Raw genomic sequence first — 12,719 nt, 5'->3', positions numbered from 1 at the left:
CTTTGCTCTGAAAAAAAAATGGATGGTCGGCTTTGGCTGCCAGTGAAATTCCACCGGAGCTAAAAGGAAGTTCTGATATCAGTGGCATGTTGATCTAGGGGTATGATCCTTGCTTAGGGTGAGTGATTAATTAATGTGTGAGAGATCCTGGGTTCAAATCCTGGACAAGTTCTTCTTCTTTGGCATTTTTAGTTTAAGGTCATTGATTGGTTTCAGCCTTGCAGAAGGCGGAATTGATTTCCATATGGAGCCTGCTTGAGGACCAGAGAGCTGGATTCAAAGAGCTTGATTAACTAAATGAACAGATAGCCAAGTGGGAATATGAAGTTGTTGCAGTAATTGTGACCTGACTCCAAAAACAACAGGACTGGGTTCTGGACTGGAATGGAATGGAATTCTTCAGTGTTTCTGTTGTTTGGCTTGCATTGACTCATCGATTTTCTTGTTTTTCACTTTGTCGATGCCTTTGAATAATTGTGGATCCTTCTTCAGATTGTCATCTTTCACCAGGTAGTTCTGACCTCTGATGATGATGATCGTAATGAGCTTCAACTCACTGATAGTTTTGGAACTGAACAGATTTCCTTTGCTTGAGTCTACAACATGGAACTCAGTCTGACATGTGGACCCATGGGAGGATTTGAATGCCACCCCTGCGTTGGAGAATACAGTTGCATCCATCCAATAAGAGACCGAGTAGATGTGACAGTTCAGTCAGTCAAACATTAAACTTTTAATTTCAGGGTGGTGAGTTTGAGTGCCATTTTGTTTTTCCCTTTTTTAAGGCTTCATTAGCAGAGAGTACAAGGAGTGTTTGAAATGAAATTCAGCAAAAGTATGAGAAAGTCTCACTTTGATTCGGGACTCATCTCTCTGCAGCATCTCGCTGTGAAAGATTGAACTTCATCTCATTTCATTCCCAGCTCGGGGTCAGTGCGGCTCAGTGGGACTTCTGGCTGTCTCCTGCTTCACAATCTATCAGTGCTGAGAAAGCAATGGGGAATATTATTCACGGCTCTGTAACCTGAGGACACCGATTTAAGGTGAATGGCAAAAGAACCAAAGGCAACATGAGGAAAAACTTCTTTTGCACAGCGAGTGGTTAAGATCTGATATGCACTGCTTGAGAGTGTGATGGAGGCTGATTCAACCATGGCTTTCAAAATGGTATAAGATAATTATCTAAAGTGGAAAAATTGCATGTTTTCATGGAATACATGAGTCTGTGGCATGAGCTGAGTTGCTCGTGCATAGAAGCAGCACAAGCACAATGAGCTGAATGGCTTCCTTTTGTTCTGTAACTATTCTATGATCTATGATTCTTTTCAGAGTGAAATCAACACTCACATGCAAGAAACTGACAGGTACACTGTAAACTTCGCATTACCAGACAAGAAATTGACAGATACAGTGTGAAACCCACAGTCACGTAGCAGCAGTTGGCAGGTAACGTGTAAAAATCTTTCTTTCATATCCCAACTGCAAGGTACAAAGGAAATTATGTACAAACCCAGGCTCACACTTCAAAGACTGAGAGATACAAAGCAAAACACATACTCACCTACAAGTACAGAGACGAAGACACACTCAGAGGAGGTGCAGATTAAAGACACATGCATGTAACAGAAACTAATAGGGATAGAATCAAACCCTTTCTCACTTCTCAGAAACTGATAGATATAGACAAAAGCTGATGCTCACATACAAGTTGTTGAAAGATATGTGGTGAAACTCACAGAGCAATAGCAGAAACAAACAAGTACTGAATAATACCCACAGTCACAGACCAAAAACTGAAATATACTGAGTTAAACACCACTTTCTCACACCAGAAACTCATGGCTGCAAAGTGAAGCTGACTCTATCCTCCCAGGCACTGACAGGTGCAAAAGAAAACACTCACGACGATTCCAGGTCATGAAATGTACGTAATAAAACCTTTCAGCTGAAAGAATAGCATTAATGACAGGTGTGATACCCAGAATGCTCAGCGGCCTAGAATCCGCCCTATCTGTGACAGGAGCGGGGCGCGCAGGCGCGGTAGGGAGCTTTGTCAGCAGCTCGAGCTGCGGGTTCGGAGTTGGAGCGGGATATTCACAAAGTGCGAGAAGACTTTGCGGGCTCACACAGCTGGAGCAGGGCCTCAGGGCCACAATAAGATGGAACAGTCCCATCTGTATCCCTGCGGATGGCGGAGGTGAAGCTTTTCCCGGTGAGGCTTCCCGAAACGGCGTCCATAAATGGATAAGAATTGGGGACTGGTCAGGGAGCGTCTCTAAATGAATAAAATTTGTGTACTGGTCAGGGAGCGTCTGTAAATGGATAAGAATTGGGGACTGGGCAGGGAGTGTCGATAATTGAATAAGAGTTGGAGACTGGGCAGGGAGCGTTTCTAAATGAATAAGATTTGGGGACTGGGCAGGGAGCGTCGATAAATGCTTAAGAATTGGGGACTGGTTCGGGAGCGTTTTTTTATTCGTTCGTGGGATGTGGGCGTCGCTGGCTCGATCTCAGCTCGAGTAATGTGTCCAGTTCTGGGCACCAGGCTTTAGAAAGGACATCAAAGCTTCTGAGACAGTTCAGAGGAGATTTACTAGAATGATACCAGAGATGAGGGGTGTCAGTTCTCTGGACAGGCTGGTGAAGCTGGGATTGTTCTCCTCAGAGTAGAGAAGGTTAAGGGAAGATTTAATAGAGGTGTTCAGAATCATGAAGGATTTTCATAGGGTAGAGAGGGAGAAACTGTTTCCACTGTCCTGGGGGTCAGTAACCAGAGGACACAGATTTTAAATAATTGGCCAGAAATGTCAAGGGGAGGTGAGGAGAGATCTTTTTACCCAGTAACTGATTCGGATTTGGAATGAATTGTCTGACAGGGTGGTGGAAACAGATTCAATTATAACTTTCATAAAGGAATTGGACAAATATTTCAAAGTGAAATTCTCCAGGATTATGGGGAAATAGGCAGGGGGTTGGACTAATTGCATCTTTTTGTCAGAGAGTCAGCAGAGGCACAATGGGGCCGAATGGCCTCCTTCTGTGCTGCATGATTCTATGAACATAAGAACGAGGAGCCGGAGTCGGCAAGTCAGCCACTCGAGCCTGCTCTGCCGTTCAATACAATCATGGCTGATCTCATCACGGCAGTTCTTGTTTCTTGCCAGTAGATGTCACTTCACTCCAATACAGTGAAGTTTACAAATCTGAGAGAGACACAACAGGAAAGAATTGTTCACATTATAGTGAATGTGTGGGATTTAGAAATACTAGGAGTGGAGACGAGTTATTACTTGTCTGCTCGATCCCATAGCCCTGTAAAATTATTTCCTTCAAGTGCCCATTCAAATTCCTTTTGTAATCCTCGATTGTCTCCATTTCCACCGCCCTCTTGGGCAGCGAGTTACAGATCATCACCAATCAGAGCAAACACGTTCTTGCGCACATTCCCCCTGTATCTCCTGTCCAAAACCTTCAATCTGTGTCCCCTAGTCCTTGTACCAATAGTTAACGGGAACAATGTTTCCTTGCCAATTTATTTAAAACTGTCATAGCCGAAAACACATCTATCAATTCTCCCCTCACTCTCCTTTGATGCAGGTAGAACAACCCTAGCTTTTCCAACCTAACCTTGTAACTAAAATCCTCCATCCCTGGATCCATTCTGGTGAATTTCCTCTGCATCCTCTCAAGGACGCTCACATTCTTTCTTAAGTGTGGTAAGCAAGACTGGAAGCAACACTCCAACTGGGGCCTAACCAGAGCTTTATAATGGTTCAGCATAACTTCCCTGCTTTGTACTCAATGCCTCTTTTTTTCAAGCCCAAGATCCCATATGCTTTGCTAACCACTCTCGCAATATGTCTTGCCACCTTCAAAGATTGATGCACATGAACCCCAAGTCCCTCTATTCCAACACACACTTTAGAACTGTGCCATTAAGTAAATATTGCCTCTCCCTATTCCATATGCCAAAATACATCACCTCACACTTGTCACTATTAAATTCCATCTGCCACCTGTCTGCCCATTCTGCTAGCCTATCATTGTCCTGTTGCAGGCAGTTCATATCATCCTCACTGTTTGCCACTCCTCCAAGTTTGTTGTCATCGGGATATTTTGAGATTCGACTCAATATTCCAAGATCCAAGTCATTTATCTTTAGCAAAAAAAGCAGTGGTTCCAGCACTGACCCTTGGGGAACACCTCTGTCGACTATCCTCCAGTCTGACAAAGAATCATTTCATTAGACTCCCTGTTTTCTGTCCTTAAACCAATTTTCTATCCAATTGGACACTGACCCTCCTATATCACGAACCTCAATTTTGTAAACCCCACTTTTATGTGGTACCTTGTCAAACGCTTCCCTAAAATCCATATAAACAACATCCACTGCATTCCCTTCATCAAGCTGCTCTGTTAGTTCATCAAAAAATGCAGTTAGATTAGTAAAGCATGAACTCCCATTTATAAATCCATGCTCACTCTACTTAATTAACTCAAACCTCTCCAAGTGACTGTTGATTTTTTACCCTGATTATTCTTTCTAAAACCTTACCCACCGCTGCTGTTAATCTAACTAGCCTGTAGTTAGCCGGACTGTCCTTACACCCTTTCTTGAATAAGGGCGTCGCATTTGCCACTGTTTAATCCTCTGGCACCTCCCCCGTATCCAGGGAAGATTGGAAGATTATGGCAAACTCTTCCATTATCTGCATCCGCATTTCCTTTCGCAACCTGGGATGCCAGCCATCCAGACCAGGTGATTTATCTACCCTAAGCACAGCCAGCCTTTTTAGTACCTCCCTCTCTCAATTTGTACCCTCTCCATTGACTCTACTCTCTTCACTTCGACTGATATTTTGTCAAATTCCACTTCCTTAGTGATCACTGATACAAAGTACTCATTAAGTAGATTAACATTGCCCTGCACCTCTAAGCTTATATTATCCTTTTTGTCCCTAATAGGCCCGACTCAACCTCTTACTACCCACTTATCATTTACATGCTGCTCGAAGATTTTTGGGTTTCCTTTCATGTTGACTGCCAGTCTATTCTCATAGAAATAGAGAATAAGCAAATATAGAAGATGTAAGTATTTCCCATCCTTGATGAGGTGGAACTTTCTTATGTTGTGGGTGGTAATGACTTGGCCCACGAGTGTGGTGGAAGCAGAGACAATCAATGATTTGAAAAGGAAATTAGATGGATACTTGAAGGAAAGAAACTCGCAGGAGGAAAGGGATCGAGCTGGTGAGTGGAACTGACTAGATTGCTCCGGGGAGAGCCAGCATGGATGTGATAGGCCAAACGACCACCTTCTGTGCTGTAAATGACTCTGTGTTGTTTTTCAAATTCAATCCACTGGTGCTTGGTAAATAATTTCAAAGTAAATTGTGCAACTGGAAAATCAGAACCAAGGCAAGGGACGCATAAGGAAGCAAAGTTGCTGAAACCCGGGATTGAACCAGGAACCTTTAGATCTTCAGTTTAACGCTTTCCCAACTGAGCTATTTCAGCCCAACATTAACAGCGGCTTGGTGTCCTTGTTTTGGAAGAAAATACATACATTCAAGTTTTCCAAAAAATTAAAGAACACAACATGTGAGTAATATTCCCCATTGCTTTCTCAGTACTGATGGATTGTGAAGCGGGAGACAGCCAGAAGTGCCACTGAGCCGCACAGACCCCGAGCTGAGAATGAAATGAGATCAAATTCAATCTTTCATAGTGAGATGCTGCTGAGAGGTAAGAGTCCTGAATCAAAGCGAGACTTGCTCATTTCAAACACTCCCTGTACTCTCTGCTCATGAAGCCTTAAAAAAAGGAAAAACAGAATGGCACTCAAACTCACAACCCTGCCATTAAAAGTCTCATATTCGACTGACAGAACTGTCACTTCTACTCGGTCTCTTATTGGATGGATGCAACTCCAACGCAGGGATGGCATTCAAATCCTCCCATGGGTCCACATGTCAGACTGAGTTCCATGTTGTAGACTCAAGCAAAGGAAATCTGCTCACTTCCAAAACTATCAGCGAATTGAAGCTGATTACAATCAACATCATCAGAGGTCAGAACTACCTGGTGAAAGAAGACACCCTGAAGAAGGATCCACAATTATTCAAAGGTATCGACAAAGTGAAAAACAAGAAAATCGATGAGTCAATGCAAGCCAAACAACAGAAACACTGAAGAAATCCATTCCATTCCAGTCCAGAACCCAGTCCTGTTGTTTTTGCAGTCAGGTCACAATTACAGCAACAACTTTATATTCCCACTTGGCTTTCTGGACATTTAGTTAATTGCAATTTTGTCGACAAGCTCTTTGAATCCAGTTGCCTGGTCCTCATGCTAGCTCTGTTTGGAAGTTAATTCCACCTTCTGCAAGGCTGAAACCAATAGATAACCTTAATCTAAAAACGCCAGGAGACCACGGCTCGTCTGGGACTTGAACCCATGATCTCTCGCATGTCAATTAACTATTCTCTCGAAGCGAGAATCATACCCCTACACCAACGAGCCACTGACAAGTCAGCTGCAGTGGAATTTCACTGGAACCCCCCAGCCAATCATCCATTTTTTTTTTCAGATCAAAGCAACATCCTGCAAATGCTGAAATAAAAACAGAAAGTGCTGGAAATGTTCAGCAGCTCTGGCAGCATCTGTGCTGTGAGAAACACAGTTAACGTTTCAGGGCACTCACCTTTTGTTTCAGCCATCCTTTCAGACTGCTTCTGTCCATCCAATCTCACTTTCTATTCTATCCACATTCTAACCATTCACTACGTTACTACATTTTTCATGAATTCCTCATTTCTTTTATTAATGACAATTTTGTATTTCTGGCCTTTGCTTCAGACACCACCACAAGTGGAATCATGTCTCCATCTACCCAATCAAACCACTTCGCTGTATCCTCACATTGCAATGTTTCTTTAACCCTGACAGACTGTGGAGTTTCTGCTGCTTGATTGCAGTTCTTGCTTCCCGCCAGTAGATGTCATCTCACTCCAATACAGTGAAGTTTACAAATCTGAGAGAGACACAACAGGAAATAATTGTTCACATTTTTGTGAATGTGTGGGATTTAGAAATACTAGGAGTGGAGACGAGTTATTATTGCACTCTGCTATTACATCTTTTATAATGGACTCCAGCATTTTCGCCACGACTGATGTCAGGCTAACCAGTATATAATTCGCTGTTTTCTTTCTGCCTCTTTTTTTAAATAGTGGAGTTACATGAACTACCGTCCAATCCATTGGAACTGTTCCAGAGTCGAGCGAAGTTTGAAAAAAGACCAGAAATGCATCTGCTATTTCAAGGGCCACTTCCTTAAGTACTCTGGGATGTAGATTATCAGGCCCTGGGGATTTATCGGCCTTCAATCCCATCAATTTCCCAAACATTCCCTACCAATACTGATTTCATACAGTTCCTAGAACAAGAACAAAGAACAAAGATAATTACAGCACAGGAACAGGCCCTCCGGCCCTCCAAGCGTACGCCGATCCAGATACTCTCTCTAAACATGTCGCCTATTTTCTAAGGTTCTGTATCTCTTTTCTTCCTGCCCATTCATGTATCTGTCTAGATACATCTTAAAAGACTCCATCGTGCCCGCATCTACCACCTCCGCTGGCAATGCGTTCCAGGTGCCCACCACCCTCTGTGTAAAGAACTTTCCACGCATATCCCCCCTAAACTTTTCCCCTTTCACTTTGAACTCGTGTCCTCTAGTAATTGAAACCCCCACTCTGGGAAAAAGCCTCTTGCTCACCACCCTGTCGATACCTCTCATGATTTTGTACACCTCAATCAGGTCCCCCCTCAACCTCCGTCTTTCTAATGAAAATAATCCTAATCTACTCAACCTCTCTTCATAGCTAGCGCCCTCCATACCAGGCAACATCCTGGTGAACCTCCTCTGCACACTCTCCAAAGCATCCGCATTCTTTTGATAATGTGGCGACCAGAACTGTATGCAGTATTCCAAATGTGGCCGAACCAAAGTCCTATACAACTGTAACATGACCTGCCAACTCTTGTACTCAATGCCCCGTCCGATGAAGGAAAGCATGCCGCATGCCTTCTTGACCACTCTATTTACCTGCGTTGCCACCTTCAGGGAACAGTGGACCTGAACACCCAAATCTCTCTAGACATCAATTTTCCCCAGGACTTTTCCATTTACTGTATAGTTCACTCTTGAATTGGATCTTCCAAAATGCATCACCTCGCATTTGCCCTGATTGAACTCCATCTGCCATTTCTCTGCCCAACTCTCCAATCTATCTATATTCTGCTGTATTCTCTGACAGTCCCCTTCACTATCTGCTACTCCACCAATCTTAGTGTCGTCTGCAAACTTGCTAATCTGTCCACCTATACTTTCCTCCAAATCATTAATGTATATCACAAACAACAGTGGTCCCAGCACGGATCCCTGTGGAACACCACTGGTCACACGTCTCCATTTTGAGAAACTCCCTTCTACTGCTACTCTCTGTCTCCTGTTGCCCAGCCAGTTCTTTATCCATCTAGCTAGTACACCTTGGACCCCAAGCGCCTTCACTTTCTCCATCAGCCTGCCATGGGGAACCTTATCAAACGCCTTACTGAAGTCCATGTATATGACATCGACAGCCCTTCCCTCATCAATCAACTTTGTCACTTCCTCAAAGAATTCTATTAAGTTGGTAAGACATCACCTTCCCTGCACAAAACCATGTTGCCTATCACTGATGAGCCCATTTTCTTCCAAATGGGAATAGATCCTATCCCTCAGTATCTTCTCCAGCAGCTTCCCTACCACTGACGTCAGGCTCACCGGTCTATAATTACCTGGATTATCCCTGCTACCCTTCTTAAACAAGGGGACAACATTAGCAATTCTCCAGTCCTCCGGGACCTCACCCGTGTTTAAGGATGCTGCAAAGATATCTGTTAAGGCCCCAGCTATTTCCTCTCTCGCTTCCCTCAGTAACCTGGGATAGATCCCATCCGGACCTGGGGACTTGTCCACCTTAATGCCCTTTAGAATACCCAACACTTCCTCCCTCCTTATGCCGACTTGACCTAGAGTAATCAAACATCTGTTCCTAACCTCAACATCCGTCATGTCCCTCTCCTCGGTGAATCCTGATGCAAAGTACTCGTTTAGAATCTCACCCATTTTCTCTGAGTCCAAGCATAACATTCCTCCTTTGTCCTTTAGTGGGCCAATCCTTTCTCTAGTTACCCTCTTTCTCCTTATATATGAATAAAAGGCTTTGGGATTTTCCTTAACCCTGTTTGCTAAAGATATTTCATGACCCCTTTTAGCCCTCTTAATTCCTCGTTTCAGATTGGTCCTACATTCCCGATATTCTTTCAAAGCTTCGTCTTTCATCAGCCGCCTAGACCTAATGTATGCTTCCTTTTTCCTCTTAGCAAGTCTCACAATTTCACCTGTCATCCATGGTTCCCTAATCTTGCCCTTTCTATCCCTCATTTTCACAGGAACATGTCTCTCCTGCGCGCTAATCAACCTCTCTTTACAAGCCTCCCACATATCACATGTGGATTTACCTTCAAACAGCTGCTCCCAATCTACATTTCCCAGCTCCTGCCGAATTTTGGTATAGTTGGCCTTCCCCCAATTTAGCACTCTTCCTTTAGGACCACTCTCGTCTTTGTCCATGAGTATTTTAAAGCTTACGGAATTGTGATCACTATTCCCAAAGTAGTCCCCTACTGAAACTTCAACAACCTTGCCGGGCTCATTCCCCAACACCAGGTCCAGTATGGCCCCTTCCCGAGTTGGACTATTTACATACTGCTCTAGAAAACCCTCCTGGATGCTCCTTACAAATTCTGCTCCATCTGGACCTCTAACACTAAGCGAATCCCAGTCAATGTTGGGAAAATTAAAATCTCCTATCACCACCACCCTGCTGCTCCTACATCTTTCCATAATCTGTTTCCATATTTGTACCTCTATCTCACGCTCGCTGTTGGGAGGCCTGTAGTACAGCCCCAACATTGTTACCGCACCCTTCCTATTTCTGTGTTCTGTCCATATTGCCCTACTGCTCGAGTCCTCCATAGTGCCCTCCTTCAGCACAGCTGTGATATCCTCTTTGACCAGTAATGCAACTCCTCCACCCCTTATACCTCCCTCTCTATCCCGCCTGAAGCATCGATATCCTGGGATATTTAGTTGCCAATCATGCCCTTCCCTCAACCAAGTCTCAGTAATAGCAATAACATCATACTACCAGGTACTAATCCAAGCCCTAAGTTCATCTGCCTCACCTACTACACTTCTTGCATTAAAACAAATGCACCTCAGACCACCAGTCCCTTTATATTCATCATCTGCTTCCTGCCTGCTCTTCCCCTTAGTCACACTGACTTCATTATCTAGTTCCTTACAGGCTTTTGTTACTACCTCCTTACTGTCAACTGACCTCAATTGGTTCCCATCCCCCTGCCACATTAGTTTAAACCCTCCCCAACAGCGTTAGCAAAAGTACCTCCAAGGACATTGGTTCTAGTCCGGCCCAGGTGTAGACCGTCCAATTTGTAATAGTCCCACCTCCCACAGAACCGGTCCCAATGTCCCAAAAATCTGAATCCCTCCTTCCTGCACCATCTCTCAAGCCACGCATTCATCCTGACTATTCTTTCATTTTTACTCTGACTATCACGTGGCACTGGTAGTAATCCTGAGATTACTACCTCTGAGGTCCTACTTTTTAACTTGGCTCCTAACTCCCTAAACTCTGCTTGTAGGACCTCATCCCGTTTTTTACCTATATCATTAGTGCCTATGTGCACAATGACAACTGGCTGTTCACCCTCCCCCTTTAGAATGTTCTGCAGCCGATCTGAGACGTCCCTGACCCGTGCACCTGGGAGGCAACATACCATTCGGGAGCCTCGTTTTCGACCACAGAACCGCCTATCTACTCCCCTTACAATCGAATCCCCTACGACTATCGCCCTTCCACTCTTTTTCCCGCCCTTCTGAACAGCAGAGCCAGCCACGGTGCCATGGACCTGGCTACTGCTGCCTTCCCCTGGTGAGCCATCTCCCTCAACAGTATCCAAAACGGTATACTTGTTTTGGAGGGAGACGACCGCAGGGGACTCCTGCGCTGCCTTCCTGCTCTTTCTCTGCCATTTGGTCACCCATTCCCTTTCTCCCTCAGCAATCCTAATCTGCGGTGTGACCAATTCACTAAACGTGCTATCCACTACCTCCTCAGCATCGCGCATGCTCCAAAGTGAGTCCATCCGCAGCTCGAGAGCCGTCATGCGGTCTAACAAGAGCTGCAGCTGGACACACTTCCTGCACGTGAAGGAGTCAGGGTCATCAGCCATGTCCCTGAGCTCCCACATTGAGCAAGAGAAGCATGATACGGGTCTGAGATCTCCTGCCATTTTTAATCTTAAGTTTAAACTTAGTTAAATGAAAAAGGAACGTAAAGTTTTTACCAATCACAATAAAACCAGAGAAATCGAAAAAGCCTTACCTTATAAACACCCCACCGAGTCCTTTTTTTTTGGTTAGAGCAGGAGGGCGGGTGGGAGACACTACAAGTGTGGTGTCTCGGGTTCAGAAACCGCCCAAATATATAGTGTTTTACTTACCCAGCAGCCCCCTGGCCTCCGCCGAAAAACAAAAGGAAATTAAATTTACTTTCAAACTGACTTTCCCAGCTGCTCACTCGCTCACACTCTGCTCCCGAAAAAGCTGCTGCACTGAAAGGCTCCTTCCCCTAGACCCTTCTCCTCCTTCTCACTAGACCCTATGTTCTCCAACATTTCTGGGAGATAATTTGTATCCTCCTTTGTGAAGACAGATCCAAAGTATGTATTTAATTGGTCTGCCATTTCTTTGTTCCCCATTATCAATTCCCCCGTTTCTGACTGTAAGGGGCCCACATTTGTCTTCACTAATCTTTTTCTCTACACATATCTATAGAAGCTTTTACAGTCAGTTTTTATGTTCTCTGCTAGCTTACTCTCATACTCTATTTCCCCCTTCTTAATCAATCCTTTTGTCCTCCTCTGCTAAATTCCAAACTGCTCACAATCTTCAGGTTTGCTGCTTGTTCTGGCCATTTGATATTTCTCCTCCTTGGATCTAATACTTTCCTTAATTTCTTTTGTAAGCCACAGTTGAGCCACCCTTCCTGTTTTACTTTTGCACAGACAGGAATGAACAATTGTTGTAATTCATCCATGCGCTCTTTAAATGCTAGCCATTGCCTGTCCACTGTCAACCCTATAAATAACGTTCCCCAATCTATCATAGCCAACTCCCGCCTCATACCTTCATCGTTCTCTTTGTTTAGATTCAAGACCCGAGTCTCGGAATCAACTCTCTCACTCTCCATCTTAATGAAGAATTTTATCATATTATGGGCGCACTTCCCCAAGGGCCCCCACACAACAAGATTGTTAACTAATCCTTTCTCATTACACAATACCCAGTCCAGGATGGCCTGTTCTCTAGTGGTGTTATACACCTCTATCAATTCTCCACTCAATCTCCTTTGAGAAAGGCAGAATAATCCTAGCTTTTCCAACCTAACCTTGTAACTAAAATCCCCCATCCCTGGATCCATTCTGGTAAGTCGCCTCTGCGTCCTCTCAAGGACCCTCACATTCTTTCTAAAGTCTGCTGAGCAGAACTGGAAGCCACACTCCAATTGGGGCCTAACCAGAGT

The 12,719-nt window shown here is 44.3% G+C and overlaps 1 non-coding gene across 1 annotated transcript; it reads right to left on the bottom strand.

Annotated features, from left to right (window-relative positions):
- Positions 1-5,444: 5,444 nt before the first annotated feature.
- On the bottom strand, positions 5,445-5,517 carry trnaf-gaa (transfer RNA phenylalanine (anticodon GAA)). Its single transcript has one exon. It is a non-coding gene; the product is annotated as a tRNA-Phe (tRNA).
- Between the last annotated feature and the right edge of the window lie 7,202 nt (positions 5,518-12,719).

This window comes from Heterodontus francisci, unplaced genomic scaffold, assembly GCF_036365525.1.
Source record: "Heterodontus francisci isolate sHetFra1 unplaced genomic scaffold, sHetFra1.hap1 HAP1_SCAFFOLD_59, whole genome shotgun sequence".
Taxonomy (NCBI): Eukaryota; Metazoa; Chordata; class Chondrichthyes; order Heterodontiformes; family Heterodontidae; genus Heterodontus; species Heterodontus francisci.
This window is presented reverse-complemented; position numbering and strand designations above follow the sequence as displayed.